At 33.9% G+C, this 17961-nt stretch overlaps 1 pseudogene; it reads right to left on the bottom strand.

Annotated features, from left to right (window-relative positions):
- The window catches only part of LOC117011692 (glutamate decarboxylase 1-like), a 41426-nt pseudogene that overhangs the window by 11266 nt on the left and 12199 nt on the right, over positions 1-17961 (bottom strand).

Genomic DNA, 17961 nt, shown 5'->3' with positions numbered 1-17961 from the left:
AACTTGAGGTGTACTTTTTGATAAGGAAATGTTTAATCTGTCTTTGATAGCCTTTATGTAATGATAGGCTATCATGCATAATGCATAGGGAAAAAACAGATTTATGTTCCTAAGTCTGACAAACCAGATCACGCTCCTCTCTAAAGCAGTAATTCTTATGTAGGCATACATTACACTTAGATAATTCAACTGCTGTTCCCTATATTTCACAAAGACACAGGCTATCAAAGTCTGTAGCATAATAACTTTGGTCATGAAATGTCTTATTTATTTGGTAGAAGAACAATTGAAAAGAATATGCCAATTCATGGGTTTTTTTTTTTTATTTCTAAAATATAGAATTCACACACATTAAACTTGAATGAATGCAACAAAGCTTGGAGAGCAGGAGGGTACAAGTCCTCTGTAATGAAGAACCATGACGATATTCGGTTGTACCCTGAATGATTAATACAGATAAAACCAAAGGTATGGAACTTTTTTACTCAGTATATATTTTTAAATCCCTGGTTCTATTTGACATAGTAAAAAATTAAATATTCAAAATTAACATTAATTACGCACTGAGTCTGTGCAGAGCCAAGACTGTGGTCTCTCATTGGATCTACCTTCCTCTTTGTCTATCCTCTTTTAAAGTAAATTGTTCATAGGCTATAAAGGAGGAGTTACATATACAAATACTAAATTAAATTCTTTCCCTCTTCATGCTTTTCTGTAAATCCAATCCTATGTTTCTCTCTACTTTCAGCTCCCCTTGATAGAACAGAATCATTTGATTTTTTTACATTGAGAAAATGTCTTTTTTTAGCTTTATTGAGTGATAATGAATTGACCTGTGAAATTGTAAGATATTTAAAGTGTACATCATGATGATTTGATGTACTTGTATGCATACATTGTGAAAGGAAAAAACTAACACATGCTGAGTGGTTCAAATTTTCAAAAATATTTAACAATTTTATTTTCTTCTCACGCAACCCTGCAGAATAGGCACAACTATGATTCTCATTTCAGAGAAGAGGAAAGGCATCTGCTTAAGTCAAGTGATTTGACAATGGCTCCCCTGATGCGTAGTGTATGTGAATTGTGCTAGGGCATTTGGCAGATCTTTGTCATACACACTTGAGAAGAGACCTGGCTGGCTTCAAATTTGGGTTTTATAACTTATCAGCAGCATGATGTTAGACACATTATTTAAACTCTTTAAATTGTAGTCTCATGAAATGGAGACAATAAATCATTTAACTCATCGTATTAAAAGAGAACAAAATGAGATCACACAAGTTAAGATGCTGAGCATCCCATCTGATACATGGTAAGTGCTCAGTTCATGTTCGCCATGATTATCTCAAACATGGAGCTGAAAAACGTGAATTATTTCATCAATGTGGAGCCACCTGACTCCATTTTGTGAAATATAGCTAACATACTTTTGGAGACTTGTAAATGGAGGTAGCTGCTTTTGATTTTTGGGGACATTAAAAATGGTGTTTCAGAGGGAAAAAAATGAATTTAATCATTGCATAGCAGCATGGTAGAAGCCATAGCCCCTTTTAAATAAAAATGCCAGGAACAAAAGACTAATACGTTAGACTCTGGCATTCCTTTTTATCGCTCTCTGCTCCAAAATACAGAACATTTTATTCATTTTTGTTTGAAAAAGAAAAACATCTTATATATTTTCATTTCTTAGACCAAATACTATTATATGATACTGAAAATTATTTCAATCCCATAAGTCTTAATTCAATTAATTCAAGAATGCAAATATGTGTTAATTTATTGAATGTCCACAATGGAAATTCTCCTTTCTTTACAAGAGGAGAGATTTTTGTCTTTCATATTTACTTATGCACTCTAAACACACCAAGAAAAGTACCTCACATTTAACAGATTTGCAATATTTTTATACAAATACATGAACTAACTTGAATCTATCTATCTATGTTCAAAGAATGACTCCCTTTCATCATCTTTGATAGCATAAGATAAGAGAGAATCAAAAATTCTAAAAGAGAGGATATCATCTATCTTATTCCTTTCTTATCTTCAGCAGTAGATATATTTTTATTTAGTGTTTATATTTGGTATACAACTACATATGTTAGTATCATAAATCCTTCCCAACCCTTTCAATTTTATCAATAAAATAGTCAACAGCTGTTTGTCTTGTGGCAAGATTGGAAAAGACCATTTGAGAAAAACTTACTTTGCCCCCGCACGGCTGGTAGCTTATCATGGCTGTGCCTTCCCCATTTGTGCTTTAATCTTTGGAGTGATCTGTGTGTAAATGCAAATATTATTAAAAGGAAATTGTACAAGTAAATATTCTAAATGGCTACATAACCATCATTAACTTGAAGTAAATTGCAGGCAATTTAAAACTGCCAGGGATAATTTTTAAGAAGCGGCTTAGTACAGGGAGATAAAGCAGAATACTCTTTCTTTGTACTGTAGCTCTCATTACTCCACGATTCACAATTAACCAACTCGTAAAATATGCAAGTGTGCTAAGAGGCATTAATGAAAGTCATGTGGCATTTCGCTTATATTTATATGGCAATTCAAATAGAAGTTCTGGAAAAGAGATACAATGAAATAGGGAGTGGAAAAAATAGCATACTTTGGTATTATAATTTTCATTATTTGAAATTATACATCTTGAGTTTTTCTACAAGGTCACTGTTTGGCAATAAAACACAGTTTCTTTGTAAAATTCAGAGACATATTCTGTCTGTTTGCCTTGGACAGCTCCTAAAGCAACACCCCACACATGACATTGGATCATGTTAGCACATTCTTGGGCCATTATTATAGGGCAAAGAGACATGCGGGAAAGCCAGAGGAGCTCATTCGATCAATCCTTAACATGCCCCTCTTCTCTAAACTTCTGCTTCTACACACAGTTTACCTTTAAAATGTCACAGATGCCATCCGTTACTTAACTTCTTACATAATGGCAATGCAGAAGCAAATATAAATATATATTCTCTTGTTAAGTCCTAAGAGAAAATAGAGATTTTTTGTTTGTTTGTTTTGATCTTTGCTTTTCATAGTAATCCTCATTTAAATATTTTATGGTTTGGGACTTAACATATGTTCTCTTTTAACGGTCAGACATTTTGTTTAATGTCCTTCCCTATTTAATATTTTTAATTAATCAACAGGACCATAACAGGACCAAGAAACAGGATATTAGATACTGCCTGCAATATTTTTTAAAATTGTTTCCGAACCCTCTCGCCTCCTTGCAGAGCCCTAAAAGGGACTGCTCTCTGGTGGAGGAGTTGGTACCTCCAGGGGCCAGCTGCTAAGTCTATAACTCTCAGCTGGTGGAAATTACCTAGTTGAAGATAGCGCTGGTATGTTAGACAACGCTTGTATGTTTACAGTGGCCAAGACATGGAAACAACGAAAGTATCCTTCCATAGATGATTGGATAAAGAAGTTGTGGTGTATATACACAATGGAATACTACGCTGCCATAAGGAAAGATGAAATAGTACCATTTGAGACAAAACGGAATGATCTTGAAATGATTATGCTAAGCGAAATAAGTCAGAAAAGGTCTAGAACTATATGATTTCACTGATATGTGGAATATAAAACTGAAAACAACAAAGGAAAAAGACAAACAAATGAAGAAACAAAAACTCATAGACACAGACAATAGTTTAGTGGGTAAGGGGGATGAGGGGTGGTAGACGAGAGTAAAAGGGATCAAATATATGATGATGGAAGGAGAACTGACTCTGGGTGGTGAACACGCAATGTGATATATAGATGATATATTACAGAATTGTACACCTGAAACCTATGCAACTTTACTAACAAGTGTCACCCCAGTAAACTTTAATTAAAGAAAAGAAGAAAAAAATTAAGAGTGTCTCTTAGTACTTGTCTCAAACCATAAAATATTTAAATGAGGATTACTATGAAAAGCAAAGATCAAAACAAACAAACAAAAAATCTCTATTTTCTCTTAGGACTTAACAAGCCTAGTGAAATTTTCTGATAATATAAAAAGCTGATGTTCTTAAACACTGATATCAGATGGTTTGTGTTCAACTTATCCTAGGGTTTCTCACATTGCCTGCGATAAGTGGTTGTGATGTTGGCATAACTCAAAGTGACGGTAATATTATAAAATGTATACATACGATGCATGCTTAAGATAGGTTAAAAACTTACAATAAATATATGTGATAAAGATCATATAATGGTGGTGATCCTCCTTATTTTAATATAATTATTAAGGTAAAGATGACATTCCTTTGGATTTTTTTTCAGGGTTGTTCATTGATCTGTAATAAAATGTCTGTTAGACTTTTGCTTCGATAACCTTATGATAAATATTTCAAGCTTGATAACACTTCTCTAAGTATCTCCGCTATTGCTCTTAGGAATTGGAATTATTTACAGTTGTCTTCTCTCCCACTAAGCCTTCTAGGCAACTTAGAACTAAGCGTCTATCTTATGCATTTTATACCTCTGGAACAACTGGTCAATATTAACTGATGAATGCATTAACAAAGAGTAGGAAACTCAGCTGATTTCATATTAAAAATCCAATAAATATTTTTCTGTTATGTAAAGGATGACTGGATTAATATGCAAAATGACTAAATCCTGAGATTTCACTCTGCTCCATACAAGTACTAAAACAGTGGCTTGGGACCACATGAACACTATCTACTGACCAATCAAACTAACCAGACACATTATTTAAAAGGCAATATTAAAATTAAAAACAGCACACACACACACACACACACACACACACACACACACACACACTTATAAACTTACTTTTTGGAGTTCTTGATCTCTTGCAAAACCTTTTGGGATATGTTTAAGTCTTGGTGGAAAGTACCAGAAGCAGACATTGGTGAATTCTGGCTAAATCAAAGATTAAAATTTTACAAGTATCATTAAAGCTCTACCTAATTCCTTAATTATTTCAGAAGTATGTTAATTAATTTAATGTTTAATATATTTTAAAAATAGGCCTAATACATGACAGGCACTGGACACAGAGATAAAAGAAATAGTCGCTGTCCTGACCAAGTGCCCAGTCTGGCACAGGCTCTTCTGTCTTTCTCCAATACTTCTCCTATTATATTTCTTAACAATTTTCCTATCTCTGTAAGTCATCTTCCCCGTGCTCTGGTCTATCAATTTCTTCAAAGCATCTTTCGCCAGTCATCCCACCACCATTCCTCAAAATATTTAAACAAATAAGGTGGGTTCCAGTTTTATATTTGTGTAAGATTATATTAGGCTGAGTACGGATGATTGATTAGCGGAGAGAACAATTGAAGAGAGAATATTAGTAGATAAAATATTATCGTAATTCAGGAGAAAATGGAGAGGACTTCACTAAAGTAACGGCTGGGGCTACAGACAGGAGGGTTTACATTTCCAAAGTCTTCAAAGGACAGAATTGATCTACTCTAGGCTTTCACGATGAGTTCAATTCTCTCACATACATAAAGGGCGTCAAATATATGGTGATGAAAGGAGATTGGATTTGGGGTGGTAAACACGCAAATGAAATATATATATATATATATATATATATATATACACACACACATACATACATATATATATATATGATGTACTATAGCATCATACACTTGAAATCTATATAATTTCATTAACCAATGTCACCTCTATAAATTTAATAAAAACTAAATTAAAATAATATGTTTTTAAAAAGATATATAAGAAATTTCACTTAAATTATAAAAGCTCATTTCAGAGAGGAAAATTAACTATCAGAGAATGTATATAGTATTAAAAACAAACAAACTCCTTCTCATATAGTTTCCACTTAAGACTGAGGGAGACTCACAAAAACTAAGATAACAATATAGTCAGAGGGAGACAACTTAGAAGATAGATAAAGCATCTTTATATCCTAATAGGTACTTTTATTAGTATGGTTTAATGCATGCATTGGATACTTACTGGGCCTTGAAGAGTAAGATGGATATAATGTTAGCAACAATCTCACTATTTTTCATTAATATCTATTAATACTTAGTGCCATAATAATGATTTACCAAAGATTATCATATAATTTAAAGCCTGCCAGTGTCATATCATCAACTGTCTAGAAATCCAACTGCATGTTTTAACATTGCCAAAACCAAAATCTAAGAACAATTAAATTACTCTTGATTCAGTGCCAGAGAAATCAAAAAAGCAATTATAGCCAAATGTTTTCATTGTCTTAAAAATTAAAAGATTGAATATAATCATCCAATTAAGTCTTTTGGACCCTTGGCTTATAAGACAAAGAACTTAAATTAAAAATGTTTTTAATCTAAATGATTGCACTTAGAGAAAATCTTCATGATAACTGTTAAGTATACTTTTTAAATTATCTCAAAATATTAGATAGGTGATAGATTCAGGTATTAATACTCAGCAAAACAATTATGTCATAAAGAAAACAGCAATAACAATAACAAAAAGTAAAGTCCTTGCCTCTGTATCAAACACAAGCTTAAAGTTATCTTTTTCCTTTAAAACACCATAGCAGTATTTTGCAAGTTCCATATATATGTTAATCTGTGGTTCAAAACCACAGGTTCCCTATAATTTAAGCAAATAAAATTAAAGTCTCCATTAAAGTAAGTTCCTTTAAATTATGTTGAAGAAATTCCTAAACTTTATTTAAATGTACTTATTTTAATAAATAATATGACATTATCTTACTACTAGTAGGTGTTATCTATTATCATTTTTATTTCTATCTCCTCAAACTGCTTTTACTCCCTACTGTCTGTAGAACTCGAGGCAAATTATTTAACCTTTCTAAGCTTCCATTGCCTAGACAAATGCTTACTAAATATTTTGACATGAATTTTTTACCTGCCTAGTATGTGGAACAAATTTTTTAAATTATATAATGCACAGAATATTTTAACACTACATATCTGGTATATATAGCAGAAGTTCAACAATTGGTAATGTTAAAATATTAGCTTTATACACTTGGTTTAATTTACTTTTAAAAGAACCCTATAAGGTGGGTAACTGAGGCACAGAAAAATTGGCTAGTCTTTGTCTCCATTTGCCTTCTTTCCCTTGGTGATTTCTGTTGTCTCATGGCTCTAAAAAGCATGCTTTTTAGGTTGATGACTCTCCCACTTATATTTCCAACTGAGACCTTATCTCTGTAGCTCAGACTCATATATTCAACTGTCTATTCAAATCTCCACTTAGATGACAAAAAAAAAAAAAATCTCAAAATGATATGTCCAAAACTGGACTCCTGATTTTTCTGTATAGACTTGTTTTTCCCAATCTCAATAATATATCAGTTTTATCATTCAGTTGCTAAGGCCCAAAAACATTAAATTTTTCTTAGCCTTGACCTTCCTCCTTTTCTCACATTCCACATCTGATATTTCAGCAAATTGCATTGGGTTTACCTTCAAAATGTAATTCAAATCTAATATATCTTAACCTATTCACAGCCACTATGCTAGCCCAATCATTCCCTCCTGATTTATTGAAATTACTTCCTAAATGATCTCTTTGTTTTTTCCTCACATCTATGTCCATGGTGAGGGTATGCATTCACAGTTATTCTAGGCTTGTGTAATGTAGAGACTTTACATATGAGGTGGTACTTTAGTGTATTCTCAATTAATTCTCTACTTAAGCCTTTGTGATCAGACCTGGCTTCATTGGCATAAAACCTGTACAGTCATATAGGGCCCCATACTCAGAAGGGTTTCATACTTAATGTAATGCTAAATTTATCTTGGACTTGCGTGTTGTAAATAAAATCTAATGGGATAGTGGATCATGCATGTCAGCTAAAGAGATGCAACATACATGTCTTCCATTCTTGGCCACTCCATGCACACATAGCATTTGCAGTCGACAATGAGCATAGAATTCCACTGGACCTATAATATATATGAGTTCAGTGACACTCAATGCAAGTACAAGGTAAAACGTTGTATCTACAACTCAATAAGCCAAATGTTAAGAGCCCCAAGAGGCCATACTTTCTGTTTAAATCAGAACTTGTTTCCAACAGAGACAAAAGGCAATGGTTCTAGGAAACATTAATAACTGAGGAATGCTTTCATATCCTATCTCACATTATTTCCATGTTTTAAACAGCTCACTCCACTCTACAAGTAACTGCATCGATCTCCTTGTAGTGTCTTCACAACAGACATGCTTCTGTCTCAAAGCTTTTAAATTGAGTTTCCCTCTAACTGCACTTCCCTCTAACTAAATATCAGCATGTCCCCCTCTTCATGTTCTTCAGTTTCTGCTCAAGTATAACCTGCTTATTGACAATTATCATCCTATTTAAAATTATAAATACTTACCCCTAGTACTCCTTTGTTCCTTATCCTTTCTCAATGCCTTATGTTTCTCCACAGGAAATATATATATGAATCAAAATGTGAAAAAATTTTCATTATACTAACATATGATCAGATCTGTCAAGGCTCACAATTTTAAACAAATATTGGTTTGGAAAAAGCATTGTTAGTCTTCGATATGCTTAAGAATAGGAATGATTAAATATCAATGGATTCATGTATTGAGATAAGCACTTTATTACTTTAGACTATGCCAAATATTTTTCTTTAAGGGTAATCTGGTTCAGGGGAAGCTATAAGTTGTAAAAACCAAGAAAATCTTGCAGGAAAGTTAATTGAAATTACCGATAAAGAATATTCTTATTCTTAATTCTAACAAAGAGGGCTAAGGATCACGGAAGTCGTAGGCATAGAGCTTATTAATCTCCACAATCTTCCATATAGAATTTTTGGTGGCATTCATGCATAGTGAATTGTCAATTTAAAATATCAGGACATCTGTCCTTATTGTGAATGCATCATTAAGTTTCTTGGAAAAGTACAAAGATTGAATAGTAAAGACAATAGTACTTTTCTTCTAAACCTTATTGGACTCTGTTAGCCCCGATCCTCCAAAAATCAGACACCAAGATGGGATTAAAGGTGGAAGGGTTTTATTAGTGGAAGTACCTGCATGAAAGACAGTGGGAAGGGCAGTTAGACAGGGAGAGCCATCAGACTGTGAATAAGCGTGACCCTAAGTGAAGGGGAAGAAGGAAGGTGGAATAGAAGCATCCTAGACTACCATGAGGTCCAAGGAAGACTCAGAAAAGTCATTGGGGAATCTTCACACCAAGTCAGCAATCAGAAGAGTCTCCTGTGTCTCAGGAATAGGATGCTTTAGAATCCCTGCCATGCTCAACCACTGGCTGGGAGAAAACTTTCGGAAGCATAGCCTCGGGGCAAATGTAATTATGAATTTAAGAGAAGCAGATGGGCTCTTGGACAATTAAGCTCCCTATAGCATTTTCATGGCCAAAACATTCATTTTATGAATCCAAAGCCAGCCCAACCCATGTAGAAAATTCATCTAAAAGGAAACTTTTGCCTTATATTTGTTTTTGCATATATAATCAAAGTTTGTAGAATCTAATGTTATGATTTTCTCCTTAATTATTTTGTAACCTATCACAGTATTTTATGTCATTAATTTTGTTTGTAAGAAATGTGAATTCCATTAATGATGGCTCCTCTTTCTGCCATCCATGAATTATTCATTGTATAATTATAGTAAATAAGGAAAAATATAATTTTTTTCATTTATGTCTCTAGACTTTGTTCCTAATGCCCATTAGTTTCTCAACAGTACTGATGGAGGACCACATATGAAATGTTTAGATATTTAATAGCTATACCTCATACTACAAACTTGCAAGTTAACTCCTCCCATTCAAGCCTGCCATGGATATTTACCTGAACGTAATTTCTGGTGTATAGAAATGTTCTTTAGTGGGGAAAAGCATTCCCATTATACTGAGTTTTTGTCCCCTAGCTCCAGGAATGGCTGTGCTTATATATAACATCTGTTTAGGCCCCATTTTTATGAAATATTATCCATGTGCAAAAGATGATGAGCCTGCTTTCTCATCACCACCCTATGTGAATTTTTGGCATTCCTGTTGTGCTATGAATTATATTAAGAAAAACAATATGGACTTATAGAAAAAAATGGATTTTAGATTTAGGTGAGTGGCCAATTCTGCTTCTTAGAGTTAGTTTTCATCCATCAACAAGCTACTGTTTCTTTACCTATTTAATAGCCATAATAATACCTACCCAAAACAATTGTTGGGAAACATAAGCTAGATAACATATAAAGATTCCTAACCTGATAGACATTCAATGAATGGTAGGTCCATTTTATAGAGTTGATGCTGTCTTTATTTCAATGCCTTACTACCAAAAAGAATTTAAGGTGAGTTATCAATGTATATACACTATTAGAAGTGTTTTTAAAGCCTGTATTAGAACAGGGTAAATAAGGTTAGGAAAAAGTAGTTGATAAAAGATAAAGTTAGAAGAGAAAATGTGTGCCAATATCCTATACACTAAAGAAGAATCATGAATTTGCCTCTGTGATTCATGTTAAAGAACATATTTTCCCATTTGCATTTTGTACGAGGAGTTCCATAACCATCCGACAAAAAGCTAACCAATCATTCTGGAGAAGTGTACCTACTCTGGCACCGACACCTGAGGGAAGCCCCTTGAGATTCACAGGGTGGCAAGTGTGTGGAGTGGACAAGGTTCTCGAGGACATGCCCATAGTAACTTAGCTCACTCTTTGGGGCTTGTCTTCATATGTCCCTCAACATGGAACAGTCAATGAAATAAAACCTAGAAGCACTTCCGTCAAAGTAAGGAAAATATTTTCATATTTCTGGATGAGAGCTTGCTGAGCAAAATTACTGTCAAACTTGCATGAATGACAAAGAGTCTTGGAACTTAAAGGTACAGAATGTCTCCTTTTTTACCATATCTATTTATTTTCCACATTCTAGAGGTATTAGACTTGCTGCTGGCCTCCTGTGTGGTATAACCATCTGCTTTCATCAAAAGGGCAATGAAATCTTTCTTATCTCCCCAGGAGTCAAATGCTTTCATTCTGGGTAGAAACCTCTCTCTCTCTCTCTCTTTCTCTCTCTCTCTCTCAGCCCAGCTCGTATATAAGATTCCAGTTTCCTAATTTCCTTCTCCTATAGTATAAATCCCCTTTGCATATGTAAAGTGCTATGACATATCCTTATCATGTTGACCCAAGGGAGAAATGTGATGTGGGAAATTGACACTGAGATATTCTGTAAGTAAATAATTGATCTTCCTCTAACCCAGAAACCTTATGTTTGCTGTAAGGATAAAATAAATAAATACAAATACTAAAAATTCATCAGTCCAGTCAGTTTTACACAAGGCCAAACAAAGTAGTTCAGGTATACAGCTCTCTGATGTTCTGGCTTAATTCAGGCCAAATGAGCTTATCTGTATCTTTTGATCTGCTGGTCATAGCACATTAATGGATAGTTGAACTAATTAAGTGGATCACAACCAGCTCTTCTTTAAATGAGATAGAGTAAAGTAGAAAATATTAGAGAATTTCATATGTTATAAGGTTTTTTTCATGAAATTTTTGTTTTAATTACTGTGTGTGTGTGTGTATGCACATTATTTGCAATTAAAAATACAGCATTTTCTTTGAGAGATATTTAGGAAATAATTAGGCTATAATTTGGGGGTAGTAGAACTCTAAAAAAAAAAACAATAGTCTATACTTTGTATCTAAATAAATAGGACCTAATAAAAGAGATGGCAATTCCTACCTTTGCTTTCCACATTAACCATAGCTTAAAGTCGTCAACGTGTTGGCCGCACTGAAGAGTTTTATTTCCAGTGTCAAAGTCAATACTGTAGTTTATCTGGTTGGAAAAGATATCCAGCTTGCATCTGGTTGCATGCTTCCAGAAGACCCTAAAAGAGGAATAGTATATCTAATACGTAAGTCATATACATTTGGAGAAGAAACCACAATTTTTTACTTCAATTCCTGTTTCTCCTTTACATGTACATTTAAATAGGATTTTGTTTCTTTTATATAAAAATATATTACTTTCTTAGAATTTTACTATATTCAATAATTCTTTGAATTTAGCTGGAACAGCAGGTGTTATATTTGAATGGCTACTTTATTTTTCTTTAATTTTTCTTAAAAGCCTTGAGGTTTTGCTGTTCTTTTCAAATTACGTGACTATTGTGTATTGAAGCTAATCAGAAGTGTTCGCTTTGACTAAACTCTAACATGAATCAACAGTTTGGGGATCAGTCAAATAAACTGCTCTGGAAGCCACAATAGGTAAAGAATAAAATAATCAATTTATTTAATTGTGTGCTTTCCTACCCATTTCCTCTCATATAGTTGATTTAAAAAACATTCCTCCTTATTGGAGAAGAGAAAATTTGCTTTATGTGGTTGATAAATAATCATTAGACAAAAGAAACGTTTTTCATCACTCAGAGACCCTTTTCTCAAAGGGTATGTGTTGCTTTAGCTAACGAACGCTAAATGTGTGCATTTACAGGGCAGAGCTTAACTATATACCAAGCATAACTTTTTCTATAAGAAGCAAGTAACCATATATTATGTGTTTATTATATGCTGGACACTTCACAAATATTATATCATTTGATTCTCACAGAGACCTCATAGCACAGGTACTATTATTCAATCAGTTTTACAAATGAAAGAAACGAAAACTTTTATATCTTATGTAATTTTCAAGATCATATGTCTATACAGTGATGAATTCGAGAGTTAACAAACCAGCAATTTTTCTTAAGAGTTTGTGGAAATCCAACTTTCAAAGCAAGAAAACTCATAGTCTTTTTAGGATAGGTTTATAGATCTAGGAGGAGAACCAGAATATGTCGTAGGGAAAATGGAATGAAAATGATACCTTAAAAAGGAGAATACTTCATGTATATGTGTCTTGAGTGCCCTATTTACACATGTAAATATTTTCTCTTTAGTCTACCTCAAATCCCCTTTTAATCTTTTGTTAGCTAAGAGTTGGAGACTACTTAAAACATTTTAAAACAGTATAATCAATATGACTAGTATCTATCATTTCTAATGTGATGATTAAGCTACAGTTAGGCATTAAGGTAACAAATATTTATAGTACCTACTGTCTGTCATACATTGTGCTGGGACAGTGGATTTGCAGTAAGGAAAAGAGTGGAAGAGCTCTGCCCTCATTGTGTTTACAATCTGTTGCAGGTGGTAGGGTGGGTCAGGTCACAGATAGACACTAAACAAAATATGGTATATATGAAAGTAAAATTGTACCATGAGACATGCTATGAAGGCATTTGATGGTGCTATAAGAGAATACTCTGTTCTCAAGGTCAAGGATTTCACCTAGTCTGAAGGTCAAGGAAGTCTTCTGGGTAAAAGTCATTCTTGATATCAGTAGGAGCTAAACAAGAAAAATGTTGGGGGGAGGCTATTGTGGGAGTAAAAGTAGAACCAGACATTGATAGGCAGGAGAAGCATATGCCAAGGTCATAAGGGAGGGAGCTGCTCTACACCTTCTTGGAACTAAAATGTCCACAGTTATGAATGGCAGAAAACAAAAGGAAGCACAAGATGGAGTGAGAATGCAGACAGTACCCACCCACCCCCACCTTCCCCACCTTGTAGACCAGGTCAAAGATTTTAATCCCCAACCTAAAAGCAGTAAGAAGCTACTGAATGTGTTTAAATTTTACATTATGAAAAGGTACTTCTGGATAACAGAGATTGATATGATTAGCATTTCATTCCAAAAACACATAGTATTTTTCTCTTTGCACAATTAAATAAAGGATATTTAAAATCAGTTTATTTTAGCAAAACATATGTACTTATTATCGCCTTTTCAGCATCAGAAAACATGTTCATTAAATACTGAATATCCTCGGTTTGCACTGCTCATTAAGACATGAGTCAAAATGGGCTATATGCAACCTTGGGTATCAAAATGGCTTAATAGATAAGAGTCAAATGTTCCACTTAATATAAGGCCACACCAAAAGAAGCTTGTTTTCCAAAGATGACCTTAAAAAAAAGTAAAAGCTTAGTGTTTTAGAGATTCTTCTCTATTTCCACTGACCATCTGTTCATCTTTAGGAAAAAGACAAAAAAAAGTGCAAAACAAAAAACATTTATTTCTTTGAAAAACAACTGGTAAGTCATTAGGTAGGATAAAATGTACTATTTCAACATATTCATTATGGATGAAGAAATCAGGGGAGACTGCAGAAAATTTGCATTTGAGTCCTAAACATAAAGGTGTCAGAAATCTGAAAGTTGAATATAGACCTGTTAGCACAGGGGACAGAGAACAAACTCAAAACTTCTTAAAAAAAAAAAAAAAAACAACGAGTACCGCCACATTATAATTTCTGGGTGCTGGTCACACATCAGTGGAGAGGAAGGATTAGCCTGCTAACCTGCAGGCTTCCAACACACGGCAGCTGCCATGTTATTGATGGAATAGTGGAGGGACGTCACTGTCATAGGCCAAAGGATCTTAAAATCTGAAGCGGAGCTAATGGTTCCAGCCAGAGTTGATGAGAACGACCTGACCTGGAAGAGAATAAAGATTCTCTCAGACGAGAGGAGAGGATGATGACACGGGCACGAAGTACTCAAGAGTAAGCAGGAGGGCCAGCTAAGGAAGTTAATAATAAGAAGACAGCCGCTTTATGTTTGTACCCAAACCCTTTGGAATGCTTGCAAGAGAGAACAGAAACTAAGCTGTAAATGATAGCTACATAAAATGTGTTTGCGTCTCTGACAACGAACAAGACACACGAATTCTCAAGTTGAACTTTATAATTGTATCTCTCCTTGTAGGAGATCGTAGGGTTATATAGCATCATATTTACTCATGATGGAAATAAAATACATACATATAAGTGGAAAAGAATTTCATACAACCATCGATTTGTACTTTCTACGCTAAAACTATATGACAGTTACTCATAGTTATCCACACTTAAAATGCGTCCTAATTTTGGCCCTACACTCTGAGATGACAAATTGGTCAGTAGGCCAGATGTGACCCCGGAAGAGAGGGTTTGTTTGTTCGTGTGTTTTTAATAAGTGAGACATGAATGATCAGGTTTTCTACAGACCTCATTGTGTCCATCGTCTCACCCCAGATCTTGTCTACACAGAGTTACTTATTACCTGAGCTCTATAATCATTCGATTTTGTACCCAGTGGCTGCCACTGAGAGATCAAGGGTGACGGTCAGTTTTCCTCAGTAGGGAAAATTATATTGCACTATGTTAATTCAGTGAGGCCATCATTATTTTGGTTTTAAACATTCACAGTGAATCTAGTCATTACCAAGACATCCAGCATGTCACTACTTAAACATAGAAATCACTTACTTTTTCCTGAATCAGGATAGCAGAGCACTGAAGGGGGATACCCATGAGTTTATGTGGATTCCAGGTCACAGACTTGGCTCACGGGGACAAAACAGCTCTAATTAGCGGAAGAGAAGCCTAAACAGGTTCTTTTGCTTTCACAAGCAGTGGCCCAGGTCTCACCTTTCAATGCCACTGAGTTTATAGGCATGTTTTCTAGACAGCAGCAATCTACCTCCCCACGCTGCCTACAACAGATACAAAGAACATGTGTTCTTATATGATTTCTCTTTAAATAGCATTGACTACTTTTTCTGAAGTTAAATTTATTTCCGAAGTTGATGAAGATTTAATTGCTATGCTAGATAATTATAAACTTGGCTATAATTATCCTACTTTTAAGAATAATGCATTTTAAAATCTCCTCCTATGAATTCTCATTGTCTATTCATGACACAATTAAGTTTTCGGTTCCTAATTAATTCAAACAGATACCTTCTGTATAATTTTCAGAGACAAGATAAAAAAAAGTTGGCATCAAATTTGGCAATAGTAATTAAAATCTCTACATACAATATAACTTTAAATTTGTCCAACTCTAATTAAAGCCAAAGAATTTTTTACCCAAAGTTATCGTACTAAATTAATAGCATCAAAAGTTTTGATTTCCTTAACAGGTATTAATTAAGTAACATATATTGGAGAAAATCATTTGATTTCAAATCGGGTTTAACTATCCCTTCAACTTGATTTTCTACATTTTTGGTTGAATATTGATAGAGGTTTTGACTTTTTAAAATCACTTGATACATATGTATTTCTTTCCATGATACTGTATTAAGTCCATGAAAAAGTTTTTACGTAAATAAGACTATTCTTTCTCTATATTTATTCATTACAAAAATTAAATGACGGAGAAATGTTCTTGTCTGTAATGCCAATTCAGAGATGTTAAGGAGTGTACATAGGACATATATTTTTAAGGGAAATTAGGAGCCAGACTAACGGATGTGACTTACGTCCACATGCATCCAGAGTCTGTGTGTGTCACGAATATCTGTGCATCACGGAGAAGGTCAAAGGCCCCAAACACTGCTGCCCACTGTGGTAATGACACAAAAAGGAGTTTGGGCCAGGTGATGACAAAAGCTGAATCATTCTTACAATCTCATGAAGCCCGGAGGAATGCTAATATTGTTACTTAACCATCACATTTCTGTACATCAGGAAGTTGGATAACTCTGATTAAGGACATTAAGTACCTGACAATTTCAGGTACTTACAGGTACTTACAGGATTGGAGAAAGAAGCTTCATCATACAATAAACTAATATCACTGCTTCTGAGTTTCATTTATTATTACGACTCTGTGAATTTATTTTCGGAAAAGAACACCACAAAATTAGAGATGACCAAATTCCTTTAGTTAAGAAATATCCTGGTAACTTTTCTTTTGATATTTAACTAAAACAAAATTATTAAAATATACTGCAACATTTCCTAATTATTTCACTTTAACATTATTTTAAAACTTTCTACATTTAGGGATTATTTTACTTCTTTTAGAGGTAAAATAATCGATAAAATCTTATTAGTTGTTTTCCACTAATGAAAATAAGTAAAAAAATAATACAGATGCATTTGCACGTTAAATATGAAACTGTACAACACACCTTTCTTTTAGTTTGTAATGTATTTTTCTGTAACTCAGCTGGAATCATCTTTCCCCTTAAAAATACAAATCCACACTGACTTATTATGATTGAATAAACATACCAATTCTACCAATTAGAAGAACAAACGATGTGCAAGATTTTTTAAAAATTCATTTTTAGTAACTCCCAGTTATTTATAGCTGTATAAACACGCATTAGGTAAATGTTCAGTTCCCTAAAACTGATATTAATTATCACATTGTTTTAGTTAAAGAATGCTTAATATACTACTCAGTCATCTTAAAATTTGCATTATTTACTAATCAGAAGATTCTGGTCTTTCTGAGAAAGATACAAAATGATTATCTTTCTTATCTTCCCTCCCTTCCCCTCTTTCTCCCTTCCTTCCTTCCATCTTTTCTTCTATCTTTCCTTCCTTCCTTCCTCTCTTTCTTCCTCTCTTCTTTCTTTTTCCTTCTTTCTTTCTTTCCTTTCTTCCTTCCTTCCTTCCTTCCTTCCTTCCTTCCTTCCTTCTTTCCTTCTCTCCTTCTTTCTTTCTTTCTTTCTTTCTTTCTTTCTTTCTTTCTTTCTTTCTTTCTTTCTTTCTCTCTCTCTCTCTCTCTCTCTCTCTCTCTCTCTCTCTCTCTCTCTCTCTCTCTCTCTCTCTTTCTTTCTTTCTTGTTACTAAACTTTAATTATTAAGACCTCTTGACATCAAGGTAGAAAAATCAGGTATCCAAGTTGAGGAGGAGGGGAAATTGGGTGACATGAATTCAGGTGGCCTCATGTTTCTTCACAAAAATTTCTGAGGAAACAAAAAATAGTCAATATTTTTCTATTCTCTACAGCTATCAGATGAAAACCTTCCATGCCTATTGATGATTCACTAGACACATTCCTGTTAAAGTCAGGAATAAGGTAAGGATGCTCACCACCATAAATATTGCAGTATTTTTTTCCTAAAGAAATAATCTATTCGTTAAATAGATTAGATA

Source organism: Rhinolophus ferrumequinum, chromosome 19, assembly GCF_004115265.2.
Source record: "Rhinolophus ferrumequinum isolate MPI-CBG mRhiFer1 chromosome 19, mRhiFer1_v1.p, whole genome shotgun sequence".
Classification (NCBI taxonomy): domain Eukaryota; kingdom Metazoa; phylum Chordata; class Mammalia; order Chiroptera; family Rhinolophidae; genus Rhinolophus; species Rhinolophus ferrumequinum.
The sequence above is the reverse complement of the archived record's forward strand: the minus strand, read 5'-3'. Positions and strand labels throughout refer to the sequence as shown.